Genomic DNA, 25,486 nt, shown 5'->3' on the forward strand with positions numbered 1-25,486 from the left:
AGCTGTCTGCGTTCATTTATTTTTCAAGTTAACAATCTGTGAAAGGTTTGTAAAAACTATTTACTATTTTTAGTATTCTCCCTTACTCCATCTCATACTTTAAAAGTTTAAGCAATCTTTGGCTGACATAGAGTAATTAGAAGCAGTCTGTTTCCTCCCCTGCCCAGTTTCCCAGATGTTGGGAGAATGGAATGTTGGCTAAGGTGAAGATTGGGCAATATTTTATATTTTAATTTATTGCTAAAGAATTGATACATTGTTTAACAGGTTCTATAAGTGAATTCTGTTCTCTGATTTCTCTTCCAAATGCCTAGAATGGTGCCACAAAATTTAAATCATTTTGCGTTTCTTAGAACTGCTGCCCACCAAACTTCTTTAATGTGTTTATCATTTGCCCAATAAAGTATAGACTAAGGCCTGTATTCCTAAGTCAAATTTTGGAGACAGGTCTGTTTTTAGATTCAGTTTTAGTTTTCTTTTTTTTTTTTTTTTCAGTTTGTTTACATTTGGCACCAAAACCACAAAAAAATTCACATGAACAAGTGCTCAAAAAACACTGCCAGAAGCTTGTCCATAGAAGCTAGATTTTGGCCCTAGATTGCCAAGAGGAAAGAAGCCAAACATAGATTTCCTGTTGAAGTCCTTGAGCAATATTAGTTTCTTCCAAATGCACATTTTTGGGATTACCTTTCTTTTTTAAGAGCCATCAGCTAGAGAATGTTGGGTGTGAGTATTATAAAAACAACTCTAAATATAAAAAGTTACCAATGAGGTTGTCTGTTACCACAATTCATCAGTCCTTGATCCAATAAATATTTATTGAGCACCTATTATCTTCCAGGAACTACATGCTGATTTAAGTCCAAATTTAATTTTAGGTTAAATTTGAGTTTACTGTTGCCTTCTGAACAGTAAATATTACAGAAACATAAACAAACCCTAGGTTTCAAGATAATCACCTCTTTATATTTGACTCCAATAGTTCACAAGTTGACTGGTTCTGTTAAGAAAAAAAAAGATTTTGATTAAGAATTATGCAAAGTCAAGCCTCTCATTTTTAATGTTTATATTTTCAAATTTTCTTCCCCAATAATCAAAGAAGTAGACAAAGATGAAAATAAGAAAGTAAGAAGATCTAATAACATATTGTTGTCTACATTATACATACATTCAACAGGAAATTTTACTCAATAGGATACAGGATATTTCTGACAGAAAAATAGCAAGTGAAAATTCTCTAAAGCAGCAGGGTAGCCTCAAGGGTGGTGGCCATCTAAGAACTGTGTCAGTATCACCCTCATTTTATATTCTCAAAGTTATGCACATCACTCAAGCAGGATAAGTCCTTATCCAAAAATCAAAAAACATATATGTGTTCTTATTCCCTCTGTGTTGTAATCCAGAGTCTGTGGTACAATGAATACATGTTTTTTTTTTCCTCTAAAACATCTATTAAGCATCACAAATATGCATTGTTCTCATCTCATTCTGAATACCGAGTTAACCCAATCTTCTGTTCTCAGCCTGTTTTTTACAAGCACTAATGAAGTCATTTAAACCAGATATAAAGTAAGAATTTACATAAAATGACTTAAAAATGTCATTTGTCCACTAAATGTTGAGTAGCTCCATATTAAAGCACAGTGTTTGGTGCTGCATTTAATAAAGGTGAACAGGGCATTGATTCTGTCTTCTAGAAACTTGCAGTCCAGTAGGGCTGACAAACTCAAGACAAGTATAACACAATGTGTTAAGCAAGTTTGTACAGGGAAGACAGAATGACCTGTGCCTTGAATAGAGGGAAGGAACAGGGTGAATACACAGGAAGTGACTTCTGGTTCTGGGAAGTTGAGTAAGTCTTAGAAGGATTAGGTGAGAGACAGGTAAAGAAGAAAATAAGGAGGTGGTCATATGATTTGATAAAGAAATTGTGGTATATTTATGCAATGAATACTACTCAGCAATAAAAAAAAAGAATAAAATAATGCCATTTGCAGCAACAAGGATGGACCTGGAGATCATCATTCTAAGTAAAGTAAGCAAAAGAGAGAAGAAAAATACCATATGATATCACTCATATGTAGAATCTAAAAAAGAAGAAAAGACACAAATGAACTTATTTACAAAACAGAAAGAGAAAACACAGACATAGAAAACAAACACTAATCACTGAGGGGAAAGGGAGTGCCAAAGGATAAATTGGGAATTCGAGATTTGCAAATGTTAACCACTATATATAAAAAACAAATTTCTTCTATATAGCACAGGGAACTATATTCAATACCTTATAATAACCTTTAATGGAAAAGAATATGAAAATGAATATATGTATGTATATGCATGACTGGGACATTATGCTGTATGCCAGAAATTGACACATTGTAACTGACTATACTTCAATTTAAAAAAAAGTTACCATAGAAAATATAGATGTTTATATAAAATTAACTCATATCATAAAAGAAATAATAAGCAGGATTAATAGGAAAATTTTATATCTAGAGAAATATTTTAATGCAATGTAATGGTTAAAAATTAATGTTAGCAATATTTATACCAATATTTATTTTATATTTTCTAGAAAAATATCTTTTAGAGAGCCATCAAATAACATACACCAAAATTGGCTATATACTTTGATGATAATCTTATTCTCAGGAATCTAGCCTACAGAAATAAAAAATTAAAAACACATAAAATTGCAAGTTCGAAGATATTTATTACACTCTTTTTCTCAGAAAAAATGTGGAAACAATGTGAATGTCCATCAATAGCGGAATGGCCAAGTAAATGATGGAACTGCTCTTACCATGAAATAGTATGAAGCTATTAAAAAGCTATGAATTACAGCTGTACAAGTTGACCTAAAGGTAGTTCTACCAGAAAATGCTGGGTGAGGAAAGCATTATGTAGAAAAGTGCATGCAGTATTATCCCATCTTTGTTTAAAAAAAATATACACTTGTATAAACGTGTGTGTATATATTTATTTAAGTAGGTATGTAGAAAAGTGCATGCAGTATTATCCCATCTTTGTTTAAAAAAATATACACTTGTATAAACGTGTGTGTATATATTTATTTAAGTAGGCCTGTATGAGCATTAGTAAAACTATAGAAGGATACAGTCACGAAACAACATGGTTTCTTTTAGAGGGTAGGTCATATGAGAAGAAGAGGAGGGGAGAAGGGGTGATCCAAGAAAAAACAAAGAAACCCCAAAAAAACATGATTGCATTTATGCATATGTATATGTGCGTGTGTGTATATACAATATATGTATGTGTGTACACCGTTTATATGTTGTTTATAAATTAGTGTATCTTATGACAGTTTGTAAATCTACCTTTTGACATCTATATGGAGAGAGAGAATGTTTTATAAGAAAAAGAAGAACAGATTGGGGGCATTCAGGCAGACTGGGTAACTTGTGTGTAAAGCCACCAGCAAATGACAAAGAGTTGCAGCACAGAGTGTGGTTGAGACTCATCTTTTACTTCTTCAGCACCTGATGCTCCTATCAGAGATCACTGGTAAATGCAGGTAAAATGGAAGATTTTTCTTTTCAAGCTGACTGACGTTTCTTAAAGAAATTTGTAGCCCACATCTTGGCATGGTTATCAGCAGTAAGGAAGATATTAATCTTCAGGTCTAGATTGTCTGGTTCATGCTATCTTAGGACATCAAAAGCAAAGAAACCAGACCGCACAGGCCTGTGGACCACCAGCTGAACCGGCAGTAAGCAGCCGTGTGACACACCTGGCCCTGCCTCACTGCGGACTCAGACTCACTTGAGTCAGACCACTTAACCTCTCCAAGTCTCAATAATCCCACTTGTAAAGGAGAGCACATACTTTGTGCCTTGGAGGAAGGGCAAGCAAACACATTAGAAATTCTCATTAAGAACCTTAATACAAGCATACCAGTGACACAATGTATTTTCTGTTCCTAGCTTCCCGTAAGCCTCCAAGTTAAAGTCCTTTTTTGTCTACTTGAGTAAGGGAAATACCTTTCATGGGTGTCAAAACATGTTTATTAAATTGATTCTATTTATTTTCTTGTGAATGTCACACCTACCACTGTCACTGTTGTAATTAAATATAACTGCAATTAAAATATAGACTAACCACTGTCAGTCTGAAAACTGAGCTGAGAGGCAGGGAAGGAGATTGAGCCACCCTGAGCCACCTTGATTGCACAGGGCACGAGAAACTAAAACCACACGCAGACCAGAGCAGAAGATGAATGTTTTAAATAGATGAAATTAGATAACCAAGAAAAGAGAACAGGGGGTAGAAAGGAAAGATTTGGACAAAGGTATAGAGATAAACCATAAGCCACTGCAATAATTGGGGATAACCCTTTCCACTACGTCTGCTTTGCTATTAGTGAAAAATAAAGGGCTTGTTTCAAGAGATGTCAGTCAAGACTGCAGGAGGAGGCTGGAGACGAAGGGGTAGTCCTTCAGGACATGGTCTCTAGAGCCAGACTTTGCTTTCAGCTCTGTCATGTACTAGCCATCAATTATTTAACTTCTCTGTACCTCAATTTCTTCTTCTGCATAATGGAGATGATGATGATGATGGTGATGAAAATGATACTATCTACAGCAGCAGACTATTATGAAGATAAAGTAAACAAACAGGCATAAAGCATTTACTTCAATCCTAGCACATAGTAGGTGCTATTTAAGTGTAAGCTATTGTCAGTCTCTTTTCCAAAGAAGAGAAAAGTAAGCAGTTTACACAGATCTGTGAATCCTTTTCCCTGAAGGTAGGTAAAATATTTAAATATTTGGAACAATAGGAGAAAGAAAAAAGCATACTATGTTTGCAAAATTCCTGTGTAAAGTCCCTTCTTATCCATACAGTTGGCTTACTTGACATTTAATGTCTTTATTAGAGAAGAGGGCCTCAGACAAGGAAAGAAAATTGGTATTGAGCCTGCCTTAAAAAAAAAAAAAGAAAGGGGCTATGCTTGGATGTCTGTTCAGTCTACCATTTCTGACCCAGGGGAGGTAATGAAAGGGCTCAGAAGTTCACTCTTTGTCCAAGTGAACTGGGTGAGCCCAGAAGTCCTGGACTATTCAGGCATTCAGAGTAGTGTCACCTTGGCAGAAAGCCAGCCGTGGGAGGGTCTGAATGTTGTTTCACTCTGTCTTGAGGACAAAATAAAGGGACAAGAAAAACCCTTTGACTAGATTCTATCTCTTCCTATCTTAAATGTCCATCTCCTGGTATCTGAGACATCAGTCTCCTGGCGATTAAAGTAACCAAGTCGAAGCACAGATCAAAGAAGGAGGTGAGCTCTAAATGGTGAACCCAAAACAGCCCCAACTCTGATAGGTAGAATGGAACATTAAAACCACCTTTCTGGAGTTAATTAGGCAATATGTAACAAATATCTTTCAAATTTTTATACTCTTTCATCCAGCAACTCTATTTCTAAGAATTTATCCTAAAGAAACAGTAGATGTGCACAAATATTCAAGTATTATTAAAGGATGCTCACTGCAGTATTGTTTTTAATTGTAAAAACTTGGAAACAACTTACATGTCAAAAAATCAGGGGATAAATAAATGATGATTCCCATATTTCTGAGCTCTTCCAGAGGAACTAAAAATCAAACTATAGGAGAATACTTACCATTGTGGGAGAATATTCACAATTCATAGGCAAGTAAATTTTGGGGAAAGCCTCAGTAATAGCTAGAGGAATCAAAAGCTAACTAACCCCTCCTTGACCTATGCATTTTAGCCTATAGAAAAGAGTGCTTTTATTTAAAAAATTTTTTAATTGAAGTACAATTACAGTGTGTCAATTGAAAGGAGTGCTTTTAATGCTGAAAAGGACAGAGGGCTATTTATTAGGTGTAGTGGATTGGATAGAAAAGGGACAGCTCTGGTCCCGAACTGGATGCTCTCACATTTCAGGCATTCTCTCCCCGTATGGGTATGCTGGAGATGGCTCTGATGCTATTCCCCCCTCATAGACTACTCTGGGCTCCACATGTCAAGGTCGCCCCATGGGGAAGCTTCCTGGGAGAAGCAGAATCACACAGCACAACAATCCTACCTTTGACCAGAGCTCAGCTGTGCCTTGTGTCCCCACTCCCTGCACACTTGTTGCCTCATACTCCTGTCCATCAAAAGTTAACACCTAAAGGACCAGAAATATATATACAATATGTTGATGGTGGTTTATCTCTGGGTGGTGGAATTATGTATGAGTAACTTTTATATTCTTCTTTGAACATCTGTTCTATTTTTATATTTTTCATATTTTACATAGCATGCATATATTGCACTTGTAATCAAGGGGAAATCCCATCTATATATATCTATGCCATGGGCTGGAAGATCTCACAGAAAGATAATTGCTCTGAGAAAAGAAAGGGTCCTGATTTTGCTTCTAACCTATTGTGTGACCTTGGGCAAGTCATTTATTTCACATTCTGAGCCACAGTTTTCTCATCTGTAAAAAGAGCCAGTTGAACCAAATGATTTGTAAGTTCCTTCTAGTTCTAGCAGACTATGCCTCAACAAGTTTGCTTTTTAAGGGTGAAGAATAGGAAGGTGGTTATAAGAAACCTGGAGAAGATCAGAGGCTCCCAGGTGTGTATATGGGAAGAAATCTGTAGAGCCAATCACACAGAAAACTAGTTGCAGTATCTGAAACTTCTACTGTTGTTTTTGATTTAGATTAGAGCATAAATTACATTTATAGGAAACATCTTATCTCCTCTTTGGGAAATGGGAATGAGTTATAGGTAGGAGTTCTCTATCTAGCAGGTACTTGAGAGTGCTCATCCAGAGATTCCTGCAAAGGTGGTGATTAACCTAAAAGAGATTTTAGGTTCATTTAAACATTGTTGTGAAAGAAGCCATTTGTCTATTCAGTGACCATTCCTGAAGCTCATACTTGTGACTTGTTCTAAGTAAAATTCTGAGATGTGACAGTGCCCATATTGACCTCTGTGCTCAGTCATCACAACATTATTATATATTATTTAATCAGGTTCTCTCTTTTAAACAGAGTTTGGCAAATTCTTGTACAAACATAACATCTCAACACAAAGATCCTCAAGCATATGGTTGATGACACTGTGTTTATATTAGCAAAAAACAATATTTAAGAGCTTTACAGAAATGTTAAGTCCTAAAAACATCTTGTACCAAGTAAAAGAAATCACCAGCCTGAAATTATGACAACAGAGAATTCAAATACCTCTGTGGCCAGTTTTCTACAGATGTTTTTAAAATGATGAAATTTCCTCTTTTTTAAGTATTTCTAAATATACTTCACATTGTTGTAATAACAGTCATGAAAAACTTAAAAATCACTCATTATCCCACCACTTCAACCAATTATTTATTTTTCTATATTACTTTCCAGGCTCACTCTGTATATGTACACAATTTTTAATTGTAATTATATGTATAATTTTTATTTGTATGTAGTTATAGCTCATACATATGTTTTGGGCTCCTGCTTTTTACATATCACATTATATCTGGGAGATTTCCCTGATGTTGCCTCATAATCTTCCTGAATGACCATTTATAACAACTGCATAATATTCCACCATGTAGATACATGCATGTGATTTTTTTAAAATGTACTTTACAACATTTTCTCAGGACAGCCTAATCCTTAGTCACTTACCTTTATGATTTATAGGCTCTGGGAAAACCCCAAACTTTCACCTGCTGCTAAAATTCACCCAATAGTGATCTGATCCTTTCTGTAAAGTCTTCCTTGCCTTTTCTTTGAGATAAAGATAGTTTGGGGAAAGTTGATATTAGGAAGGACGGTAATCCGCAGGGAAAGAGAAACGGGGAGGAAAGAACTTCACAGATGACTGTAAGCACCAGAGAGAAATTCTGCCTGCTTTAAAACATTTTTGGTGTTACTTCTGAGCGCTGTTGTCACTGTCTGCATTTTCAGATGAGAAGTGGGAGTCACTGAGGTTAAGTGACTGCCCAAGGTCAAAACGCCAGCCCTGGTAGAGTTGCCCAAGAATTCCTGTCTATTGGCTTACTGCACTGAAGCGATGTCTCTCATGAGAGCACTTACAGCCATTCCTGCAGAGCCACCTTGAGTCCCAGGTTTGAGTGATCTTCATAAAGCCAGCCAAGAAAACTTACCAGGGATCAGGCCACTGGCAGTTTCCAGAACAGTACTTTGCTGCTGCTCTCAGTCACTACCCAGCCCATCAAACCTGAAAACCAGGCTACTTCAAAAGTAACAGGGCATCTACCTACTCATCCTTGCCCGTTATGCCCATTCCCAAGCCCAGCCACTGGAAAGAACAGGATACTTGTGACGTTTATGGGACCCTTCAAAGTAGGAAAATGTGCTTGGCAAGGTAGTATAGCGTGAAGCACGTGGGATCTGGAATCAGATGAATAGTTTTGACTCTAAGTTCTGTTGCCAGGGTAGTACGATGGCCCACACGATGCCTTTGTTCATATTAGGAAAGGTGCCCCCTCTGGGTAGGCACTGCCCTGCTGGTGTGTGGCTTGGCAAGTGGATCACAGGCTGGATTGTGGTCTCTATATCCCCTGGGCTGGGTGCTCTTGTGTGCAATGAAAGACTTACAGGTGGGTGCCTTGAACAAGTTACTTAGCCTTTCAGAGTCTCGGTTTCCCCACTTATAAAACAGGCAAAATAATAGAACCTACCTCAAAAGTTGTTAAGCAGTTAAATGAGCTACAGCTTGTAAACCACCGTGCCTGGCACAGTGCCTGTCCCACAGTCACAGGCATTCAATAAAGTGGTAGCTGTTATTATTACATTTTCACGTTCTCCTGAGAAGCTTGATTTGCCTAGAAATGTATTTTGTAAATGGAGGACAATTATGAAACAGAAAGGCTTGATTATAATAGACTATGATCATTTAAATGTAAATGTTATTGTTATCATTCTTTCTGGTTGCACCACCTGAAGTAGGTATATCTGATACGAAATTTCTAATTACATGTTTAGTTCAAGAGAGGGCAACTTATAAGTCCACACCCTGACACACCTATGCCTCTGGAGAATACTCCCAATTCTGTGGGATGTCTTGGGTATTAGGACAGACATCCTCATTCAAGTTGTTACTCTGTGAATTCTTGTTCTATTCCTGGGTGTAGAATGAGTGATACAAGTGAGTAATTCAGGAGACAGCACTAAGGAATGTCTAATTTGCATAGGCATGGAAATGAGCTTCCTAGGCTGGGTTGCAAAAAAAGGCTAAAGAGCTGTGGAGTAGTTCTTAGGCCATGTAAGGATTCAGCATGCTGTCAGCAACTCCGATGTCCACTCCTAGGACCAGATATACATAACATCTTCCCTTATTTAATCATTTCAGTTGGAAGAGGATATTTATAATTTAGCCCTGAGAGCTTTAAAAAAAATCCTGACAATTAATAAATAGAACAGTGTGTGTGGAGGGGGTGGTTTACAGTCACTGGAGGGCAGGGATGAATTCTCAGCTTACCTAAAAGTGGAACACTTGCTTTTTCTAGATGAACTCGCATTATCTTCCAGGGAGTATGTCTTTCATAATTTAGCATAACTGCTTTGAAAGGAAGTCTATAATCCTTAAATAACTCTGTGGGTCTCTTTGCCCAGAGTCTTCCTTTCAACTTTTTTCAAGGAATATTATAATCAAGTAATTACACTGATTTTAAAAGAAGCCACTGTAAAAATATCACTCAAGAACTCACTGGAGGTTTGAAATGGGGAGCCCATTGCACTCGTAAAACAAAGCAACAATAACAACAAAAACCACCATGATAAAATCTTAACAGATAGAGGACAATTAAAGACCCAGTGATGCAGTGTCAAAGTGATGGAAAATCAGGTTGTTTCCAATTATTATAGCCCCTTACTTCATGCTTCTCAGAGTCAGATATACTGGGAACAAGTCGGGGGATGAGGATGATAACCTGTATGTATCTGCTTGTGGCAGGGTTCCCTGCCGGAGTCTTCACTCTATTCAGACTTAGCTGTCTGCAGGCTGTGGACTTCTTCAGGTATCTACTTGCAGAAGAGAATACCTGAGAGCATTGATTTTTCTGAGAGGGAGAAGAGAAGAATTTTGTGTCTGGCTTGGGAGAGAGGTGACGGAGGGTTGGTGAGGAAAATAAAGAAGGAAGGAATAATATCCTCTGTCCCTTTTGCTTCCTTCCCACCCACCTCAACTCACACAGGTTCCACTGGCAGGGGCTGGTCTAGAGCCAGAAACCATAGGATGTGATTTCCAAGCACGTGGCTCTAGGAGAAGCCCAGATGACAAGTGCAGCAAATGTTGGGGATAGAGTCAGCCTTCTACCTCCTCTTTGCTTCGAATCTCAATGTGGTTTTGCATCCAGACTCAGGGCAGCCTTATGCTAAGTGCACTGTGCTTAAGGAGCCTGTGCATAAAGAAGGTATTATGCTAAGTGAAACAAGTCAGACAGAGGAAGATAAATACTATATGCTATCACCTATACATGGAATCTAAAAGAGCTGAACTCATAGAAACAGTAGAGTGTTGGTTACCAGGGGCTGGGGGCTGGGGTGGGGGTAGGGGTGGGAAATGGGGAGGTGTTGGTCAAAGGGTACAAACTTCCATTTATCAGATGGATAAGTTCTGGGGATCTAATGTGTATCATAGTGATTATAATTAAGACTGTATTATATACTTGAAAGTTGATAATATAGTAGACCTCAAATGTTCTCACCCCAAAAAAGAAATGGTAATTATGTGAGGTGGTAGAGGTGTAATGGTGGTAATTATTTTCTAAGTGTATCAAATCAACATGTTGTACAGCTTAAATTAACACAATGTTGTATGTCAATTATATCTCAAGAAAGCTGGAAAAAAATAAAATGGGAACCCCTGAAAATTGGAATGTAGGCTATCTCACCAAATTGGTGGTTCATCTCTGCTTACCTGTCAAAAGTGCTTGGGAAATATGCTCAAATTACAGAGACTCAAGCTCAGTCCTGTTCCTACAGAATCTGGGGGTAGACCTCTGTTTAAAAATTTTCCCAAGTAATTCTGACATATACCAAAGTTAAGAACCAAACAGTGCACTAAACACACAGTTGAAGCTAAACCCCAAGGAAACAGGGGCCTCTGCGGAAAGCAGGAAATGCCCTCTAGTGGCCAAAGGAAGCCATTCTCCATTCTCTACTCTGTTGGGCTCCGGACCCATAGGAGAGTTAGAGAGATGGGAAGACCATTATAGTTCACTAATTCCACCAATATGCCCATTAAATCATAAGACCCATAAGACCCAGGAACTGCTTAATTCTTATCTTGCACATGAGGGTGCCTAGGATAGAGCCTGGCCCATCGTGGTGTAAGCCCTAAAATTAAGGCTTAACATCATATGCTGCCTTGACATCAGTGGTAAAGTTAGGAGGGCTTCAGATGGCCTAATTATAAGTTGCCCATCCTATTTTGCTTGCATGGGTAAGTTACCCTAGACAGACAACCCTCCTTATCAAATGCACCAGGAAGAGTTCCTGCTTATTCCTAAGTAGGGGTTACCCTGCCAGCCCATGCAATTATTCAGATGAGTCAATTACATCCTCCAGAGGAACCACCCTCTTGAAACTACAAAGCCTGCCTTCACAGCACCTGGTAGTTCACTCTGTTCCTGAGTGCAACCCCTGTGTGGCCCTGCCTGATCTGTAGTGTCCTCCTACCCCAGGCTGTGACTATATGTGATTACTAAACTGCTCTCAATCTCATCTGTCCAGTGGGGGTATTGTGTGTTTGGCCATTCTCATAATCTTAAAGCAAGACTCCCTTCCTCATCTGTGGGGTAAAGAGGAAGCAATCATAACATCCATAAAGGGAGTTCAGCAAATATTTGTTAAAGAAATAAACAAATGAGACCAAAGAGCTCTCGACAAGTTTAGATATCTTCATTTTATCGATTTAATGCCTATTTGCATAAACTCTGTAAGTGATCATAGCCACAAATGGACAATTCAGTGACTGTATCTATAGAATGTTAGGGCTGGAAGAGATCTTAGAAATCCTCAGGATTAACCCTCTCATTTTATTTCTGAAAGAACTATTGCCCAGATAAGATTGTGAATTCCTCAATGAAAAGGCCTATGTTTTATTTACTTTTTTATCTCCTCAACTTAGAACAGAACTGGTATACAGTTCATGTTTGATAAATAGATAAATGAATGTACAGAGGTTAAGAGAATTTCCTTGGAGCTCATGCTAGTTAATGGCACTGAAAGGACTCAATTCCAGGATTCAATTCAACAGATATATATCAAATGTCTTGTATGAACTACAGTATCCAGCTTGGTGCCCTGAGGGTGTAGAGCTATAAAGATGAGAAAGACATAGTCCCTGCCCTCAAAGGGCATAAACTCTACAATGGTACTATCAATATGGTAGCTGCTAACCACATGTAGTTATTTAAATTTAATTAAAATGGAAAATTTTGTTCCCCAGTCACACTAGCTACGTTTCAAGCGTTTAATAGTGACATGGTGGCTAGTGGCTACCATATTGGTTTGCACAGGTATAGAATGTTTCGATCAATGCAGAAAGTTCTATTGAATAGCACCACTATAGAAAGAAATACGTAATTAAAACTGAAACCATAATATAAAACATAAGATGATAATAGAAGTACAAAGTAATTGCCATGGCACTAGATGGGGTAGATTTAGGCTCAGCCTCCACTAGATTCTAAGTGCTCTGGGGCTGTTTGACTCCTAGCACTTAGCATAGTGCCTGACTTAGAGAAGAGGCTCAACCCATGTTTACTGAATAAAAATAAACCACCCACAGAGATAGTGTTTTTTCCCCCACTAACATTTTAAAAATAGGGAAGTATAAAGAATGTCAATGTATCCACGGCCTAACTCTAAAATTTTAACATTTTGCTGTATTTGTTTTAGGAAATGAACTACGGATTTATTTCAAGCTCCTGTATTCTCTGCCCAGTTTCTCTGTACACCCTGAATTTGGTGTTTGCTAATCCCATTCACATTTTTATACTCTTTATATATATAGATAGATAGATATGTAAAAGATTGTATCTGTAAACAGCACAGATGATTGTTTTGCATGCTTTTAAATGTAACAGATATTATCATACTGTATACAACCTTCTGCAACTTGCTTTTTATAACAGTATATTTTGAAGATGCATCCATGTTGAAACATGCAGCTCTAATGAGTTTTAATTGCTGTACTCTACTATGTTAAGTACACCACCATTTATCTGTTCTACTTTTGATGGAAATTTGTCCTGTTTCCAATTTTTGCAATTACCAATAAGACTGTAACAAACATTCTTTTAAGTATTTTCTTACATAAATGTTCAGAGTTTATTCCTAGAAGTAGTACCACTAGGTCTGAGGTTATATGTATCCCCAACTATTGTAAATGTTGACAAGTTGGGGAATGACCAATTTATATGTCCATCAGCATTGTATAAATGTTCTCATTTTTCTACATCCTTGTCAACACTCAGTACTGTCAGGCTTTTATTCTTTGCCAATCTGATAAGTGAAATGCTGCAGTGTAGTGTGTCCTAGGAAGACATAAGAACAAAGTTAAAACAAAAAATGCCTACCCTGTTGCAATCCTGGCATTGGGTATGAGGAGAATACCAGAGTTATTGGCTTTTCGTGTCATGATGAGAAAATTGGCACTAGGACGAATGCGGTGACTGATCTTCAAGATAATCACAGTTCTGCAGGAAGAGAAAGACAGTTTTACCATCCAATACCTTTTGCCTCTGCTAGGCATAAAGCCAGGAAACTTTTAAATAGGATTTGGAAATCAGAACATGTTCAACATGTTTGCAGTGTGTTACATTTTCTTCCTAACATAAATAGAATTTATTTTCTCATGTGTCTCATTAAATGCATTCCAGTCTTCCTCGCTCTCCTCTTCTCTTCAGCCAATTTCTAGTGGAAGGAATTACTGGCAAGTGAGGAGCTGTGTAAATTAGATATCTATTGGTGGAAAATCTTAGCAATCTGAAGGATTGTCAGCTTAACAAGAAGCAAGGTAATGAGTGTATATATCTGGAAATATTTGCTCATGGCTAATTCATGTAGATCCTTTAAAAGCTTGAAGCACAGAAAATAATCCCATAATTTAGGAACATATTACTATTTCATGTTGTAGAGATTTTCCAGTATGATTCTAACTAATACCTAAGGAACTGAAAGAAACCTGTTTAGAAGGGCTTTAGGGCCTAGGGCAATGGGAAACACCCCTGGCTGCATTTCCCCAAAGTGGTTCTTTGATGGAAGTAAAGTATTTCTTAGCAACCTTTCATTATGGTTGGCATACTCATGGGAAATTTGAGATAATCCTGATTCTACCTCTGTGAAAACCCTCCCAGAGTAATAACTTGAATTTTTTTTAAGTGATACAAGATCTGAGAATTACTTTTCTTATTTCATCATGTGACCTAGAGAGTTGTGACAGAGAATCTGGGATCAATTAGACTCTGAGCAGCTAACTCAGATCAGCTGAAATATCTGATATGAAAGCTTGGATGAACCAATTGTGTTCCATTTACTAATTGAAATCCAACACTTGGCTTTCCTTTTCAAAAAAGGAAGATTTATGTCACCTATGGTGTTCTTTCCTAAAACCTATTTGTGGATGGCAGCATTTAGAAAACATATATCTTCTTAAAATAATCCACCCTGCTGATTCAAAAAGGCTGGCTGTCCATTTTATCCATGATTTTTACAAGTTGCAAGGAAAAGTCTGCTTCACAGTGGAGGAGATAACCATGAACATTTTGCTCAGGAGATGAAGAGAAAAATTTATTCAAATTATAGTTCTTTTGGAGGAGCATACAATCCAGGTATTACATATACAAATTAAAGTCAAAAATATGGTATTAATGTTAAGAGTTTAGGCTGTAGTTAAACTTACATAGGTTAAAAAAAATTTTTTTTTGGTCCTGCCATTGGGCAATTTTGGTTATCCTCTCTATATCCTTATTTCATCACCTGTATAATAGCAAAAAATTGTTCTGAGAACTAGATGAAATTCATAATGTAACACAAATGTATGAAATTCCATCTACTTGCCAGATAATTGTCCTAGCTGCTGAGGACAGAGGGACAAATAGAGCAATGTCCCTGTGTGCTCAGGCTCTCATTCTAGTGGGGAGAACGGCCCATAGTAACAAATAAAGGAATACGATCTGTGTAATTGCCCCGAAAGGGCACTACTTTAGAGGGGAAGCCCTCTCTGAGAAGGTAATATTTGAGCTGAGCTGTGAATATTAAGGAGCCAGTTTTTTGAAGAGGGTGGGGTGAGGGGAAGGGAATAGGCAGTGGGAAGAGCAAGATCAAGGCCTGAGCCTGGATCCAGCTTGGCATGTTCAAAGGAGAAAGAAGACCAGTGTGGCTTAGAGGGATAGCAGACCAGGCGAGAGAGGCAGTCCAGACCATGGTGAGGAGTTTGGGTTTATTCCGTGTGCAGTGGGAAGCTACTAGAGTGTTTATGTTTTTAAAAGACCGTTCAAGTTAGGTACTAGGAGACGATACATTTCAGGAAGCAATACCAGGATGATCATTGCACTCATCCACCCTTGACAGTGGTGGTTTGGGCTAAGAGGTGGCAGCATCTGGATAGAAAGAAGGGAGAGATTTAGAAGATATTTTGGAGGCAGAACTTCAGGATGTGGTGATGGACTGGATACAACGAATAGAAAGAGGAAACAATGGTCACTCCCGGGCTTTTGTCCTGATTAACCAGGCAGGTGGCTGTGATAGTTATTAGGTTATTTCTTGTCTTCAGCTCTAAACTTCCCCTTCTATACTCTTGCTTTGTGACGCCAGGGCTGGAACTCTGCAAACCACTTTTCTGCTTTGCCATTTGGCTCTCTGTTGGGCCCTGACAGCTGCAGGTGCTCAGGGAGATGCAGGGCTGGGGAGGAAGAAGGCGTTGCTCCTCCCCTCTGCTTCCAGTTTCTGAGCAGGACATCCTAGCTGAGCTGCTTCTACCCACAGCTGCTACTCCTTCCGGTTGCAGCAGTTGAATCCGGGCTGTAGTTTTCCCAACACTTGCAGAGCTGACTTCATCATGCCCTCCTTGGAGAGACAGTGACACCAGCCAAGCAGAGCCCTCTACTCAAAAGTCAGAGTTTCTGTTCTGCAGGGGGCCCTCCAATACATGTCTGGATGTTAAAAATTCCAGTCTCTTCCCTATGCTCCTTCAGCCCTCAGGGCCATAGCTGTTTCCTGCACCTGCTACCTCTACCATAACTTCAAGTCTTCTTTTTATCTTTTCAGTTAGCAACTTTATACCTACTTTCTAGTTAACAATTTTATACCTAGTTAACAATTCTCTGTTCAAAGAACTGAGGTGATTTTCATCTTCTGACAGGACTTTGCGTGATCATTTAGGGTTTCATTTACTGAGATTAGGAAGACTGGGGAAGGAAGAGTTGGGAGAATGAGGGCGAGGGTCAAAAGTTCTGCCTTGGTTACAACGTTTTGAGATGCCTGCTAGGTGTCCCAGCAGAGATGTGGTCGTGGCTTGCTGTTAGACAATCAGAAAGGGAGGGAAAATGTCCCATCTGGGGATATAAATTTGGGAAGCCTCAGCAAACAGATAGTAGATAAAGCCATCTAGGGACAGACCATCGATGGACAGGGATGAGGGCCTAGGACCGAGCCCTGGGATGCAGCAACATTCAGAGATGAGGCTGAGACAGTGTGGCCAGTGAACAAGAAAAAATTGGAAGTGTGTTGGATCTTGAAAGACAAAAGAATTCAGTTTGACAGGAAAGAGCAGGCTGCTGAATTGTACTGAAAGATGGAGGAGAGTGGGGATAGAGCAGGGACCACTGGATTTCGCAGTATGGAGTCTGATCTTGTCAAACACTGCATTGTGAAATGATGGGGTGGAGGCTAGGCTGGACTAAGTTAAAGTGCTCATGGGAATTGAGGATGGAAGGCAGGATTTGGGAAGTAGGGAAGTCACTGACAATAACATGGCATAGTCTTTGGCAAATAGTAAATGTGTGTAAGATATCAGCCACTATTATTGTTTTAAAAATTATTTATTTTTTAATATACACTATAGTCATGTGTCTATTAGGTCCCATGAGATAGTGAGAGGTTGGATGCCAATTATATTGAATATTGAATAAACAAATAATGCAGTTATTGCACACCACAATTTAGAAGAAAAATTGAAAAACGTTCACAAGATATTGTTAAGAAAAATGGGTGACAAAGTAGGATTAAAAAACATCCTGAGTGCTATCAAGAGGGCCTGTGGTGACTCCTCCACACCCACTCTTCCCTTACTGCTAGTCTGAGCTGATCATGGTATTCCTACCCCGCACATCCCTGGTTGATCAAGGATTAATGGGCCTTAGCCCATTTGGACTAATGAGACATGAGAAGAGCCTTCTTGGAGTCTTCTGGACAGAAGCTACATATAGTCAATCTCTCTGACCCTGGCTGGATGTGAACAAAGAGGCATAGTGGATTACTGGTGCAGCCATGAGCAAGGGGAAAACCACTCAAAGAGTGAAGCCAACTTTGTGTTGGGAAGCACATAAAAACAGGGAGGACCTGGCTCCTCCAGGACACCATCAACCATCTGGACTGTCTGTTAGGTGAGCCAATATTCAGTCACTTCAAATTGAGATTCTATTGCTTGCACACTTACAAATTAGAAATACTATATTATTTTTTAAAAGGAGCAATTCTTGTATGTTATGAGCTCTATATTTAAAAGTCCATATATCCATATAGAAAAAGCTGGAAGGCTGTATCCAAATATTAATTATGGTAACTCTGATACCTCTGGGTTGTGAGGATGGAGGAAGACAGTTGAGACAAGAGGAGAAGATGGCAAATAGTCATCTGAGGGAAAATGTAATGGGATTGCTACACACAACTGAGGGCCCCTTTGAAGTCAAACTCATGGAATTCTAGTAGTTCCCCTCTAGATTTAAAATCACTGGGGAAATGAGTCATAATGGAAAAGAAACTGAAAAAAAAAATGTATGCATGTATATGTATCACTGAATCGCTTTGCTATACTCCTCATACTCACATTGTAAATCAACTACACTTCAATAAAAAATAAGAATTAAAAAAAAATCACCGAGGAAACAAGCGCTAAAAAAGAATCTGATCTGGAGTGTTTGGGTAAAATTCTTCTTCTGAACTAAAAGCAAGACAAAGGGAAACATCTGAATATGGGTGTTAAGGAATCAAATACCAAAGAAGATTCAGGAAAATGAGGGATATGGCCAAAACTACAGTTCTTTTCTAATAGGTAGATAACTCTGTGAAGTTCAATGCCAACCACCTGGCCACTGAGCATGTTAGCTATAGCACTAGCAGCAGATTTTTAGAGCGGCTTTTGTCAAACGTGTTTTTAACTATGACTGCCAGTAGCGTGCTGGAGCCATCTTATGTATTCTCAAGAGAGCTGATTATTATATTTTCATAAATTTTGTAAGCTGGTTATTAAATGCAGTCACTATTTAAAATTACAGACATTTTTAGTGAAATTCTATTAAAGACAAAAGTAAGAAATAAGGCTCATCGCTTCCTAATTATTGGACATTTTACTATTCTCTCTGCTCATGAGGCTGTCTCCTGCATCTCTGTGTTAGCAACGCCATATAACAACGTGCTAAGTATTTCTTCCCAACTCTTTGTCTTGTGATGTCACTGGTGGCCTGAGATAGACACAGTGGGAATAGTTACACCACAGAAGTTGGCAAGCACTGTAAATCAGGGCTTGATTTATTGTTTTGGTGATAATCTACTCATGAATGTGATGGAGAAAATAGTCATAATGCCAATTAAATTTTAAAATGTCTGCAGCTGTTACATTGTGAGTAGAACCAAAAAACTGAGGAAATATTCTACACATACTTGAAGATTATGATCTGATTTAACAAAGATTTACTCATGTGACCGATGAACTAGTGAAGTTCTGACATATCTTCATTGTTTCACTTTTGTCTTATTAATGTAAATGAAACTGTCAACCAGCATTCATGGCAGATACATAAATTCTTCAGCAATGTGAGTGACTTCTTTGCTGAATCAGATAGAAATCAAGCATTTATTCATAGCTGATTTTGTCAAATTAGAGTTGCATTGCAATCATAGGGTTGACTATGGGTACAAAAGTTTGGCAAAACTCAATGAAAGCATCCTGTGAAAATCAACTGGCTATATGAAATTCACAATAAAGAGTATGGATATTTATTATTATTTGTAAATTGTAAGTGATATGTACTTTATATCAGAAAAATTTATAATAGATTTATGGACACACACATTTTCTCAGAGAGCCAGCTGTTATATACATTTACCAATACACCATACATCATCAAAACACATATAAATAATGCAAAGAAAAACCTCATAAAATAATACTTATACTTCCTATATTTGATGCCCTCTGACATTTTGTATTCTATTTCATTAAAAAAATAAATCCACATTGCCACATAGTAAATTGATTTCATGACCCACTAATGGTTTGTGAACAGTAGTTGTCCAAGGTTTTAGAGGTTCTCAACTGCAAGTGCTGAAGTTACTTCTTGAAAAGATGTTCAGAAGGGTGGTGATTAAGTGTCCTTTTTATATTCAGAGTTTAACAACAATGAAACTCAAGAGATAAGAAGCAGAAAATTTAAAAAAAAAAAACCAAAAACCACACCAAGGCAGAACTGTAAATTCTAGGCATAACAATACCTACTCAAAAGGCAAACTGTGTAACTTCGTAACGGCACTAATAGCATATCCCTGTCTCGGCTTTTCAGATGAAAGGCCTTTTCTATAATTAAAAGCCTGTCATTCCTAATGATACTTAACTTCTCAATTATTTACATCCATGGAGGTGAACATTATCGTGGATAATTTTTAAAATGCTGTTCGTCTGCCCAAGTAGGTCAGGGACACTGCTGGCTTACTCACTATGTCTGTATTTGGTAAAAGAGAATTCAGCGTTCACAGAAAATGACAGTTGGCATGAGTCCACCTGACCATGTTGCTAAAAATACCTCAACATGATTGATATCCGTGGATCATAAAAGGGATGATGTGAGCCAACCTTTTGCAGTTCACCTACATCAAGTAGACATTCTGCCATTAAATTCATGTGTAGTGCTTCTGAAAGTGGGCTCACCGAGAGTTTTTGACAAGCCTTTGGGAGAGAATCAGACTCAGCTTCTCACAGCTGGTACGTGGCTTTTCTGACAATGTTGACAAGAAGGCCCTTAGAGGATTCCTATCGCTCTACCAACCAAATGGAAAAGCTGTCTTCGAGCACAGATGACTTACCTCTAAGACGGTTCAGGGTAATGGGACAATGCTGACTGAGGAGTGAAGACCCGTATTGAAGGCACAGAAGGCAGACTTTGAGGGTTTTTTCCCCTAAATTCCACCTAGAAAACTTGATAATAGAGAGTGAAACCTAACTTTTTGGGTGATGGAATCATTTTAGAATCTAATGAAAAAATGTGGGTTCTCCAGGAGAACTCTTTACCCAATAAATTCTGCCTACAATTTCAGGAGATCCACAGACCCTTCTGATGCCCATTGCCAGGTTAAGAACATGGCAATAATGATCTTCCTGGTAAAGAATCTAGAAGGAAGAATGGCAAATAAGATAGACCTTTTTGATAGCTTCAAAGGCCCCTGAATCAAAGAAAATACAGCCCATGAGAGCTGAGTGACCCTAAATTAGCTCTGTCAATGACATATATGCACACAGATTACAATCCAACGTCAAGGACATCAGCTGAGGACAACTGAATATTCTGGGCACCTCAAATTATTGGAAAGAAGAAGTATATGAGTAAACTAATAATAATGGTAATAATGATTGTACCTCTCTATGGCTTCATTCATATGCAAAGCTCATCTAAGACTTCCCTGAGAGCAATAGCTGGGAGAAGGTTTGCTACAGAAACCTAGCTGGAGAGAAGAGACCACAGGATTCCATTCACATGCGGACAGAAAGCAGTGGCAGAATTCTTCAAGCTCCCCCACTGACCCCTAGTAATCCATTGGTGCCCCCAGTCTCTGATTTGAACAGCTGTCACTTCCCACATTTTACATAAAAGAGTAGACAAACGCGATTTTGAGACAAACCCCCAAGATGACTGCCTCTTAAGCCCCTACCATATAGAAATGTTGGGAGCTGCCATTGTCACTGATTGAAAGCTGAACTCACAACCCTCCACCATTGGCCTGAGGCTTATCATGAAGATGGGCCATTCTCTACTACCCCTCCCTCAAAGGAAGAGCTGCAATGAGGCAAAACAGTGGCCAACTTCCCAACTTAGCTAATAAATTCATTCCCAGAGGAAAGAATTCACAGAGTAAAACTTTTTTTTTTTCCTCCAGTAGAAACCATTGAGACCTCTCTGGCTCTCTTCACAAAACTCAGAAGAGTCTAAGCTAACAAGGCTTTCATTCTGGGACCCCAGCAGTCCTGTTTAATAAACAGTTCACTTCAACTGGAAAAGGAAGCACAGAAGAGCTTAGAAATGAGAATATACCCTAGGGAAAAGCCACCATCATTATTCTTTGGTTCTGACCTACTGTGCCTCCCATTGTCTCTGATTTGTTTGAATGTTGTAACATCAAATAACCATTTGGCACTGGGTGAGCTTAATGTTCTAAAAATGAAGATATTTTAGACTTCAAAATAAATTGCCATACTGGTTGTAAACCACAGAGTACAATGTGTGATGGCCATCTTCCTTCTCACTTATTATTTAAAGTGTCATTTTTTGGTTCCCATCCATGGCTCTCAAGAAGGGTAAGAATATGTGGCAAGTGGATATATCTGGGAAACACTAAGAATAAATTCTAGCTGAGAAATAGATGTCTTTTATCATGAATTCCTGTCTCTGAGGCTCTGGCATAATATGAAACACAATCAAACTTTGTTATCCTATAAATAAATCACCTCTTTACATTTCCAAACAAATTAACCAACAAAATTTTTATGAAAAATTTTAATGATTTTCTTATACCCTCTATCCTTGGGTTTCTTTATGAACATCAAAGTTCAGTGAATACATCGAAATATGGACAAGGAAATGAAATGGTATCTGGGATTTGCTTTAAAACACTGAAGAAAAGGAAAATGTCTGTGGTGGGTAAATAAAACAAGATTAACAAATTACAGATAATTGTCAAAAATGGGTGATAGGTACATCACAGTTCATCATACTTTTGTATTTGTTTGAAATTTCCAAATTAAAAAAAGTGAAAGATATGGAAAATTTTCACTGATAAAGAATTGACATAAAAATAATCCACAGAGGGTGCAGAGAAAAGGGAATATTCCTACACTGTTGTTAGGAATGTAAATTGGTACAGCTACTATGGAAAACAGTATGGTGGTTCCTTGAAAAACTAAAAATAGACTTACCACATGATCCAGCAATCCCACTCTTAGGTATATATCCAGAAAAGACAAAACATCTAATTCAAAGATACATACACCCCTATGTTAAAAGCAGCGCTGTTTACAACAGCCAAGCTATGGAAGAATGCCCATCAACAGACAGTTGGCTTTGTGACATATTGACAAATCACCCAAATGCCCATCAACAGACAATTGGCTTAAGCAGGTGTGATATACACACACACACGAATATTACTCAGCCATAAAAAAGAGTGATATATTGCCATTTGCAGCCACATCGATGGACCTAGAGAATATTGCACTTAATGAAGTAACTCAGACAAAGACATATATGTGATATCACTTATATGTGAAATCTAAAAAGTAATACACATGAGTATACACACAAAATAGAAACAGATTCACAGACACAGAAAACAAACTTAATGACTACCACAGGGAAAGGGAGAGGGGAGGGGTAAATTAAGAGTTTGGGATTAACAGATACAAACTACTATGTATAAAATAAATAAGCAACAAGGATTTACTGTATAGCACAGAGAACTCCATTCAATATTTTGTAATAACCCATAAGGAAAAAAACATGAAATATATATATCTGAATCACTTTGCTATATACCTGAAACTAACACAATATTGTAAATCAACTATACTTCAATATAAATAAACAGACACTCCTTAAACTGGAAGGCATAAAAAGAAGGTAATCTAACCAATCTTGCTGGTGCATTTTGTTTAAAATGAAAAGCAGATTGCATGTTTCTAACAAAACATGTGTTGATTTAAATAAATGAAGGTATCCTTGTAAATGGCTCTCAAAATTCTATGTATTTTGTTTAGTCAAATTGTGAAAAGGAGGCAGGAGAGGAGGGGAAATAGAAGTGTGCAGAGTGTGGGGTGGTCTGGTCCAGCTCTCCTATGAAAAAGTGAGGCCACTGGAAAGGATGCTAGAAGATGCAACCGATGGGAGGGCATCAGTAGCAAAGTTCAATGTGAAAGTGGGAAGGGTGTCTCAGAGAAGGACATGGAGGAAATGGACGGGAGGGCAGGGAGCAATACAGGGAGTGGCAAACACAAGGCCGTCAAAAACAGAGGAGAGAACCTCCAAGTTCCTCTCAAAGAGATTTCACACAAGCTTCTGCTTGATCCCATTTCAGAAATTAAAATAATCTCCCACTCTGTGGTGACATCCACTCCTGGGAATGGAACACAGCACCTTGTCAACTCGTATAAGGAAGATCTTCTGGTGCTGAGACAAATCCCTCAGAAAGTAGCTCACTCTTTCATTCTCATGGAGCTTAGATAGAGGGGCTCAAGAAGCTTAGTTATTTAACCTTTGTCGAGAAACAGGATCCAGATGCTTTGGAGATTAATTAATGAAAAGGGCCCATCCTAGGGTTCACAAAGAAAGGCTAAATCTTGCCAGGGCCTAGAAACGCATAATAAGCACCTGTCCAGGACATGACATGGCGCAGAGGAAGGCCCCAGCAGAGATGGAATGTAGGGGAGATTGTGTACCTCTGGGTTCACTTAGCTTTGCACCACAACGATGCTACAAACTTATCTCCTCAGGGAAAGGCACTGACAATGAGGAAGAGCCCTGCTGACCCCCAGAACCCCTTGATTATCTCCTTGCAAAAAGCATTCTCCCGTCAAAAAACAGAGGAAGAGAAAGGTAGAAATGCCAGTATTTGCGGCCAGGACAGGCTTTGAGCTAACTAACATGCCAACAGAAATCTTTTTCTGTGAATTATTCCTGAGGCATGGAGTGGAATGTGGGCCAAGTGTGCTGTACCCCATCTCCCCCGCCATCTGCATGCCATGTTGCCAAACACCAAAATAGTCCTCCGTGCCTCATTCACCCCTCCAGACAACACTCCAGGGACAGTCCTGCTGTCATTTGTTCATTTGTTGTCATCAAACTAACACATTTAGAAGCAGTGTTGCGAAGAGAATCATGGCATCAGCTGAGGCAGGAAGCCCCATAAAAAGACCAGTAGGACCCCCAAGCAGGGCCACTACTCTCCTGCCAGCACCATCTGGTTCCCTGGCCCAGAGGCTCTATCTCACTCTTTGCCTCTGAAACAGCTTACTTACACCTAAAATTCTATTGGTTCCCTGAGCTCACTCCTGATTGGTTATTTCCTTCACTCCTGATTGGTTCATTTCCCTAACTTCTGATTGGTCCATTTCCCTAACTTCTGATTGGTCCATTTTGTAGTACTTCATTTGCATGGAGCTCACTCCTGATTGATTATTTCTCTCACTCCTGATTGGTCCATTTCTACAAAGCTTGTTCTTAATTAGTCAACTTCCTTATACCTCATTTACATATGATGTTGCAAAGTGTAAACTGGCAGCCTATAAAAGCCAGTGTAAACATACAGACAGGGTCCAGAGCTTGGAGTGTTAACTTCTCTGGGCTCGCTGGTATAATAAACCTGAGTTCTCCAAGTCTCCGAGTGCTACTTGGTTTCTGACCCAGATCCAGGCTGCTGTCACAATTGAGCTATAACACCGAGCTGTAACACATTTTTCTGCAACAAGATGACTATATTTGAGTACCACAAGAGAAAGGACCAAAAGGACCTAATAACATTCTCTATGGCCTGGAGAAATCCTGTCAAGGTCTTTCTGTATGAAGAGAACAAAATGGATATTTTTTTAAAATTTAAGTATAACTTACATATGGTAAAAAAAAAACAACACAGTTTTTAAGCATTCAGTTTGATTAATTTTTACAGAAATCTACACTCAGATCAAGATGTAGAATATTTCTGTCACTGCATGAGGTTCCCTCATGCCCCTATCAGGCAACAATCTCTCAAAAGTTACTATGAATCTGACATCTATTTCTTGAACTTCATAGGAATAGAATTATGCTGTATGTACTTATAGCGTATACTCTTGGTTTGGGCTTCTTTTAATCAAGACTATAACTATGGGCTTCATCAGTGTTGCATGGAGCTGTAGTTCATTCCTTTTTATTGCTCTGTAGCATTCCATTTATAAATTTTGCAGTTTATTTATCCATTGTACTATGGTTGAACAGCTGGGTTGCTTACAGTTTGGGG

At 38.5% G+C, this 25,486-nt stretch overlaps 1 long non-coding RNA gene across 1 annotated transcript in view; it reads right to left on the minus strand.

Annotated features, from left to right (window-relative positions):
• Window positions 1-6,094: 6,094 nt before the first annotated feature.
• The window catches only part of LOC140700446 (uncharacterized), an 84,027-nt gene continuing 64,635 nt past the window's right edge, over window positions 6,095-25,486 (minus strand). The window contains exons 3-4 of the long non-coding RNA XR_012078838.1: window positions 13,588-13,707; window positions 6,095-6,157 (exon numbers count right to left, since the gene is read on the minus strand). This is a non-coding gene — a long non-coding RNA (uncharacterized lncRNA). The remainder of the gene's footprint in view (window positions 6,158-13,587; window positions 13,708-25,486) is intronic.

This window comes from Vicugna pacos, chromosome 12 (genome assembly GCF_048564905.1).
Source record: "Vicugna pacos chromosome 12, VicPac4, whole genome shotgun sequence".
Classification (NCBI taxonomy): domain Eukaryota; kingdom Metazoa; phylum Chordata; class Mammalia; order Artiodactyla; family Camelidae; genus Vicugna; species Vicugna pacos.